This window comes from Bison bison, unplaced genomic scaffold (genome assembly GCF_000754665.1).
Source record: "Bison bison bison isolate TAMUID 2011002044 unplaced genomic scaffold, Bison_UMD1.0 scf7180017864075, whole genome shotgun sequence".
NCBI classification, from domain to species: domain Eukaryota; kingdom Metazoa; phylum Chordata; class Mammalia; order Artiodactyla; family Bovidae; genus Bison; species Bison bison.
The window spans coordinates 1,598,178-1,606,979 of NW_011494647.1; positions in this window are offsets into that span (position 1 = coordinate 1,598,178).

The following is an 8,802-nucleotide window of genomic DNA, read 5'->3' on the forward strand; positions in this document are numbered from 1 at the left end:
GGGGGGGGGGTGTCTAAGCTACATGTTTGGATTTCATACACTCACCCAGAGAGGGCTTTATTTTCATCCCATTTCACAGGAGATGAGATGCTCAGAACATATCATCAATGTTTCTAATAAAAAGAAACAAAAGGAAATTACACAGTTGGGTATATCTCAAAATATTTAAAACAGTTGCAGAGTATAAAGGACAAATAAGTATGGTTAGGTGTGATATTTTATTTTAGATGAAGAGAGGTTTTTGTTCCCTCACACCAACCAATTTTCCAATTCTTCAAATCAACGGGGTGTCATACAATTCAACTTAATTCTGACATTAACTACACAGATTTCCCATTGGATCCCACAGATTTAAGAGTCCAGTCCCATAGAACTGTCCTCTCTTTAGGCACCAGTTGCAAGCATCAAGTCCTAAGTTTACCCACACTTCTGTTCTACTTGGCTACAAAACCAGAGATACCACCCCCGGTTCGATAATTTGCTAAAATGACTCATAAAGCTCAGGAAAACGCTATACTTAAATATTGCAATTTATTATAGCTGATAAAAATGAACATCCAGGTAAGAGGTATATAAGAGGAAGACCAGAGGGTCCTGAGCTCAGAAACATCTCTCCCCTGCATTTGGGATGTGTCACCGTCAGAAACGTGGATGTGTTTGCCAATTCGAAAGCATGTTAAATCTTGTCATTTGAGAGTCTTTTAAACAGTGTCAGACTTTTATTTTTTGGGCTCCAAAATCACTGCAGATGGTGACTGCAGCCATGAAATTAAAAGACGCTTACTCCTTGGAAGGAAAGTTATGACCAACCTAGATAGCATACTGAAAAGCAGAGATATTACTTTGCCAACAAAGGTCCATCTAGTCTAGGCTATGGTTTCTCAGGTGGTCATGTATGGATGTGAGAGTTGAACTGTGAAGAAGGCTGAGCACCGAAGAATTGATGCTTTTGAACTATGGTGATGGATAAGACTCTTGAGAGTCCCTTGGACTGCAAGGAGATCCAACCAGTCCATTCTAAAGGAGATCAGCCCTGGGTGTTCTTTGGAAGGAATGATGCTGAAGCTGAAACTCCAGTACTTGGGCCACCTGATGCGAAGAGTTGACTCATTGGAAAAGACTCTGATGCTGGGAGGGATCGGGGGCAGGAGGAGAAGGGGACAACAGAGGATGAGATGGCTAGATGGCATCACTGACTCGATGGACGTGAGTTTGAGTGAACTCTGGGAGTTGGTGATGGACAGAGAGGCCTGGCGTGCTGCAGTTCATGGGGTTGCAAAGAGTCGGACACGACTGAGCGACTGAACTGAACTGAATTGAACTGAATGGAGGTTTCATTACATAGGCACGATTGTGATCACTAGTGATTAACTCAGTCTCTAGTTTCTCTCCCCTCTCAGAGGCTATGGTCTCTGGCTGAAAGTTCAAGCCTCAGACTAAGTGTTGTTCTTCCTGGTGGCCAGCCCTCATCCTGAAGCTTTCTTAAGAATCCACCAAAAGTTACTTCATTAGAACAAAACACACTTTTATCATCTTATCCCTGAGGAAATTCCAAGGGTTTCAAGAGCTCTAAAGGTGCCAGGAGCCAAGGATAAAGACCAACTATTAATTTTTTTTTCTTTTTATTCCACAGATGACAAGGAACTTACTACTGTGGAAAACTAATTTCACGGAAAAAAGAAGTGAGTGGTTGGAATGTATAAGGATTCAAGCTCCAGTCCCATTCCTTACCAGCTATATGATCTTACATTGTTTAGTGCTTGGTATCCTCATTTATTAAAAGAAGGAATACGCCAAGATAAATGACTTATGGTATATAAAACATAGAGCACAGAGCTGGTACATGGCAAAGCCAACATTCAATCAGAAAGAGTTATTATTTGAATCAGGGGTCTGCAAACTTCTTTGAAGGAAAAACTATTTTATGCTTTACAGATCATTGAGTTTCTGTTGCAACAACTCAACTCTGCTATTGCAAAGTGAAAGCAGCCACAGACAAATGAGCAAGTGAGCACACCTGTATTAAAAAAAAAAAAAACACACACACACCAAAAACACAACTTTATTTACAAAAGCAAGGTGCAGTCCATATTGTTCCTACAGGCCGTATATTTTCAGATCCCTGATCTGTATGATGCAAAGTCAGAATTAAGATTGTATATTAATTCTAAATTTAAACATTGACTGCATAGAATGCAGTTTGTTAAAAGAATTGTGTATTATGTCCTCAAACTCTGGTGACTTGATATTCAGAGTTGAATTGTATCCCTCTAATAAAAAGATATGTTTAAATCCTAAACCCTCAGTTCCTCAGTATGTGACCTTTTTTGCAAATAGAGTCTTAATAGTAATAATCAAGTTAAATAAGGTCATTAGAATGATCTCTAATCTATTATAATACAGCCAGTGTTCTTATGAAAAGGGGAAATTTGAACCAGACACACACAAAAGGAAGATGATATGAAGAGAGGAAGGGAGAAACTAAGTGATGCTCAACGCTACTGGAAGCTAAGGTAACACAACATTTCAGGAGGGAAAGAAAAGCCAAGCAGTCTGCCAGGCCAATTAAATTCTGCTTAATAGACATCTGGAAACTAGGTTGTATCTCCTGATCAGTTCTCTTTTCTAGTTGCAGGAGCCTGAGGGCAAAGAGTTACACAAAGTCTTTGTCTCCTCACCGTAGCTCATGCAGTGACAGAGCAGCTGGGATTTGAGCATATCTTTGAACACCTGTCAGTGAGGTGCGAGCCTCTGACAGAAGGCTGGTGAGGAGCAGCAGCAGAACGTAATAAATTTCCAAGCCTCATGCCCGGGACCAGCTCTGCTACCTACTTTATTTTGTAAGGAGGAAATATATTTAAATTCATAGCATTGTTTCATTTGTTCAAATAAGCAAAAGCCTCCTCCTGAAGGAACCATATCTCTTTCCGAATGACAGTTTGATATTTATTAATATATCATTATGATTAGTTTCATAGTCTTACTCTGATTTCAGTCTCTTGCTGGGATATAAAAATTTCATATTCTTACAAGAACTGCTACTTTGACTGGACAGAATGACAAATACTGATTCCACTCTTCCCTATGTTTTAATCTTAATAGCATTGAAATTTTGTATTTTCGAGAAGATGCTTCTTAAAATCCATCACTACTTGATGGTCTCTGCTGATTTGGAATGATCAAGTCAATATCCAGCTTGTTCATGTTTAAATTGCAATTGGAAATGTAATGCGGCTACTAAGCATCACATATGCTTTGAAATTGGGAATGAATGGACGGTAGAGGGGTGTTACAAGGGCTGCATATACACAGTATTGTGAATGAAACTATGCTTAAGAGAGGCAGAATCAGCCCAGACTGTCCAACAGTCTGGGATAGAAGAAGAATCCTTCTGGCAGTCTCTCAAATTACAGCCTATGGAATGTTTGAGACACATTTGTGCTCAACTAAGAAAAAATAAATTAAAAAAACAAACAAACAGATTTTATCAAAATAATTTTCCTGATTCCCTACTTTAGCAAACAGTTCTACATCAGGCATTGAAGAGGTAATTAAAGTCAACTTTGAAAACATGAGAAGGGAAGATATAATGCTCTAGAGTATGTCATGTTTATGTTCCGTATTAATATGATTTTGAGGAAAGAATTGGAAAATGGAGTGTAACAGATAAAGCAAACTGTTTTGTAGCACTTTGGCATTTTTAATGCACATACTTGAAAATGCAAAGCACCTTTGCCTGCATGCTTAGTCTTTTCAAGCTTCCATTGTGTACAACTCTTTGTGACCATATGGACTGCAGCCTGCCAGGCTCCTCTGTCTATGGGATTTTTCTGGCAAGAATACTGGAGTGGGTTGCCAAGCCCTTCTACAGCGGATGACTCAGGGATCGAACCCACATCTCCTGCATTGCATGCTGTCTCAGCAACTCCAGTGTCTCAACAACCTGCAGTGGTTCCCAAAGACTGGTCTATGGACCAGTTCAGACACTCAGATTCTTCCAGGTGTATGATGAAATGGTAAATGGCCCATGATATAATGAGGATAAAGTCATTTGCGTTCTTCAAGGAAGTAAATGTTTTCAGAGAGCTAAAGCTTAAAATAAATTTTCTGTTCTGAGGTGAAAACCTCCCTAATTTTTTTTTTTTTTTTTACAGCAAATGACATAATTTTTAGTGATATAATGATGGTCGCATTTAGCATTGAGCTAAATGGGACCATCACATAAATTCTGGAAGTACTTAAGCAAAGGGATCAAATGTGGCACCATCGTGGGAAGCACTATGCTCATTCCCCGTTTTCCTAAGAATGGCCTGATCTCTTTTTAATAAATAAGTCTCCTTTGTGTACTTGGCTTTTTTGGCAGGATGGTAAATCCAGACACCTGGTTCCTGTTCCAAGAGTTTTAGGCTCAAGATCTCTTTTCTTCCCATCCAAGAACAGCTGTGGGGCAGATGTATAACAATTGGAAACTTCCTTTTTTTTTTCTTTCTTTTGTTTAGAATGAACCTGACCAGATACTAACTGCTGTGGTTCCTACTTCTTGGCTCCTTAGAAGAAGAACTACCTACTCCCGAGTCCAGTTATCCTTCTAACATATAACATCTTATTTAATTTATCAAGACTTCTTATTTTTAATTGCTAGCTAGCATAACAGAAATTAGCTGATATATTTACTAAACATCTCTGAAACCTTGAGAAAATTACATTCTTTCTGCAGATGATAATAGCACCTGCCTTAGAGGGTTGCTGAAAAAATTAAACAGGCCATGATAGGTTAAGTACTTAGCACATGTTAGCTATTTTATTATCACTATTGTTGATGCTATCATAAATCATTACAAAAACGTGGGTGCCTGCCCTCTGGCTATCAGACTGTCTCATAAAAGCCAACAGAATGAAAGGATAAAAGCTTAGGGGCTTATTCTAATATATCCAACAACCACTTTTTAAATCAATTTCCAGGCATAAAACCTGACCATGGTTTAGAAATAAATGGAATTAATTTCCAGTACCTGCTTCTAAGCCTTGCTGTGTAATACTCTCATTCACCAATTATCTTTAGTGGTTTTGCTTATTTCAAAATCCCCATAGTATTCATTCAAATAAAATTTTCCAGGACATCAGAATTTTTCAGTTATCGTGGACTTCCTTGACAGTGAATTATCAGTCACAAATTGCTTTCTCAAACTGCATAGAAATTTGAAAAAGAATATTTTGTTTGTTCTCCTCAGTTTAGCAACTATACTAAACAGGAACCAGAGAAAGCAAAGTATGTGATGAGTTGCTGAATATATGATAGAATTTATTGATTGATCAATCAATCAATATTTTCTGATAATCCTTGGTCCCAAAGTAGTAAATAACCAAGTGAAAGCAAAAAATGTGAATCTAATCCAAAAAAAGCAACAAAATATTATTTCACCTACTTTATAAAATGTTGCCCTTTAATCTCATACCCTCTTTCATGTGCTGTTTGATTCTAGTGGAAAATTTGAATATGCAGATGGATTTTTTTTCCCACAGAAGTAATTAAAGTGTTCAAGAGAGTGAGCCAAGCTGCCACGTACATACTGATTAAAGCCCTCTGCTTTCAGTTTTAGATAGAACCTTAAATCTCCTTTCCTCCCTATGCTGCAAACCACACATCATTAAGAATGTTCCTTACAAGAATCAGAGAAGGCATTTGTTATGCAGGGCTTTTTACTACTCATAGCTTACTAATCCAGGCCTGCCTGGGACATTTATGCGTCATCCAGAAGGAGTGGAAATCTCCTGGCTCCTCACAATGCTTGGTTAATATACAACGTGAGACTACAGAAGACAGTGATATTTGTGCCCAGGCACCATGCTTATGGATTTGGAGAGACAGGGATTCGCATTGCTATTTTGCCTTGCAAAATGACCCCAGATTTTTCCTAACAAGATATCTTTTCATTACACACGGAGATCAACAGCTTATATTCCACAAAGTTTCATTCTTATGGCTCAGAAGCAAACCATGTTTGCTACATGTTTCATTGAAAACTGACACGTTTGGGGAAGGAAGGGATGGAACATGGCCATATCAAAAAGAAAAAAAAAAAGAAAGAAAAAAGGAAAGAAAACCTCTCTTAATTATCTCCCTGTCATGTTATCATGACTGACTTTGGCTTCATGTCCATATAGATTTCAATTAAGAACACAGCAGAAAATAGGCTTGGCCATTTTTCCAGCTATCAATATCAGGTCTAAGCAGACACAGGAAATGAATCACTTTGAAGTTATCAGCATCAGCTTAAGTTGGAACATTTGTGAATAGCTTTCATTTTTCTGCATTCAAGCAGTGCTATTTTTGTAATACACCAAAAAATATGCTTGTCACTACATTATCAATATTGTTTATTTTAGGTGCTTCCAATAAAGCAAATAAGTAATGCCCAGGTTCTCTTATCATGGTAAAAGTATTAACAGTGGCCAGTGAAATAGAGACAAGGTAAAATAGATTAAATGTAGAAATTCACTTATAGTTGTTGACACATAGCTTTATATATGTTAGTCAAAATAATGATAACACATATTATTATAATATTCAACTTTTGTCCTGTTAAATCTGAGTGATCACCTCTTATAGTTCCAGTTACTTCCTCTATGGTGATAAATCCCAAACATACATCTTTAATCCAAATCTCTCAACTTAGTTCCGGACATAAGCAACTGATCAACTGAATTCAAAATTTTCTTCAGGCAGATCCAACCCATCATACCCAAAAGTAAGATCATCATCTTCACATTCCTCCTCTAATAATTTTTGTTCTGGCTTATCAGAGTTGGAAACATGAGAGTCCTCTCAGATTCTTCTTTCTCCTCATTGCTAATGGGTCACAAAGTCACTTGATTTCAGCTCCGGCATCTCTCCAATTCATCACTTCTTATATTCCTTATACTTCACCTTTCCTCTCCTTGATTGTTGTAGTTGTTCAGTTGCTAAGGCATGTCTGACTCTTTGCAACGCCATGGATGTGTCAGAATGCCAGACTGTGCAGACGACTGTCCACCACTCTCTCCCAAAGTTTGCTCAAATTCATGTCCGTTGAGTCAGTGATGCTATCTAACTATCTCATCCTCTACCACTCCCTTCCCTTTTGCCTTCAGTTTTTCCCAGCATCAGGATCTTTCCCAATGCATCAGCTCTTTGCATCAAGTGGCCAAATTATTGGATCTTCAGCTTCAGCGTCAGTCCATCCAATGAATATTCAGGACTGATTTTCCTTTAGGATTGACTGGTTGGATCTCCTTGCAGTCCAAGGGACTCTCAAGAGTCTTCTCCAACACCTCAATTTGAAAGCGTCAGTTCTTCAGCAGTCAGCCTTCTTTATGGTTCATCTCTCACATCTATATATGACTACTGGAAAAACCGTCATTTTAACTATACAGATTTTTGTTGGCAAAGTGATAGCTCTGCTTTTTAATATACTGTTTAGGTTTGTCATTGCTTTCCTTCCAAAGAGCAAGTGTCTTTTAATTTCATGGCTGCAGTCACCGACTGCAGTGATTTTCGAGTCCACGAAAACAAAACATGTCACTGCTTCTACTTTCTCCTCTTCTATTTGCCATGAATAACGGGACCAGATGCCATGATCTTAGTGTTTTGAATGTTGAGTTTCAAGCCACCTTCTTCACTCTCCTCTTTCACCTTCATCAATAAGCTCTTTTGTTTGTTGATGATATACACATTTTTCTCAAATGAATTTTTGCAGATCTTTGGCACTTTTCCATTTGTTATCCTTAAAACTATAACACACACTCATAATATAACATATATTAATATGTGTAATATGTTTGAAATAGGGTCATCTACATAATTTGTGAGGACCTGCACAAAATTAAATTCAGAGAACCCTTGTTCAAAAGCTAGCAAAAAGTGCTGTGTAAGGAACTTAAATACATAAAATTTTCCTTTTTCCACAGTCTCTCTCTGTTTTTTTTTTTTTTTTCTTTCCCTCCTTCATGGTGATTTTCATTTGCTATTTAATGTCATACTACCTCCACCAAGGGGATATTAGCAGGATAAGTGAGGACACGCAGAGGCATCCAGGGCCAGCTCCATGGTTCTGTATGCAGCATTTCTGTGACCCAGCAGCATCTGGGTTCTCATCCTACCTCCACCACTGGCCAGCCCTATGTGCCATGCCTTAGCAGGGAGGGGAAGGCAACAGCTCCTTCTCTTTGGCATGGCACCCAGCATGTGGCAGACCCGTGCTCCACAAGGGGCCAAACTATTGGCACCTAGGTCAAAGATGGATGACAGTCTCTTCCCTGCCTAGTGACCACCAGAATGAGCAATAACTTAATAGTAAAATATTTTTAGAGGATTCCAAGGTTTCCCTTTAAATAAAATGTAAGCCAACAATTAATTATATAAACTTTGGAATCACAGAGCTTTGACTCTATCATTCACCAGTTTTGTGATCTTGGACAAATTTCTTAAACTCTCTGAGCCTCCTGTTTCCACAGGTGAGTCTGCAAAATGAGATAATAATAGTTTCAATTTTACAGGATTGTTCATAAGGGCTAAATGGAACTACCATTACATTGCTTAGCTTCTTCTTGATACAACTTCTAATTGATATAAAATAATGTATCTTATCCTATTTATTGTTTTCTTTTATGATCCTAAGTTATCTTGCTCATGTACCATTGATATATTTTCCTGCTGTGATTTTGCATGTCTTTATTTACTCTTGTATCATTTTATTTGTAGTGTGTCTTAAGAAAATAACGTAGCTAAATTTCTTTAAAACCATGGAAGACTTTTATGGGGAA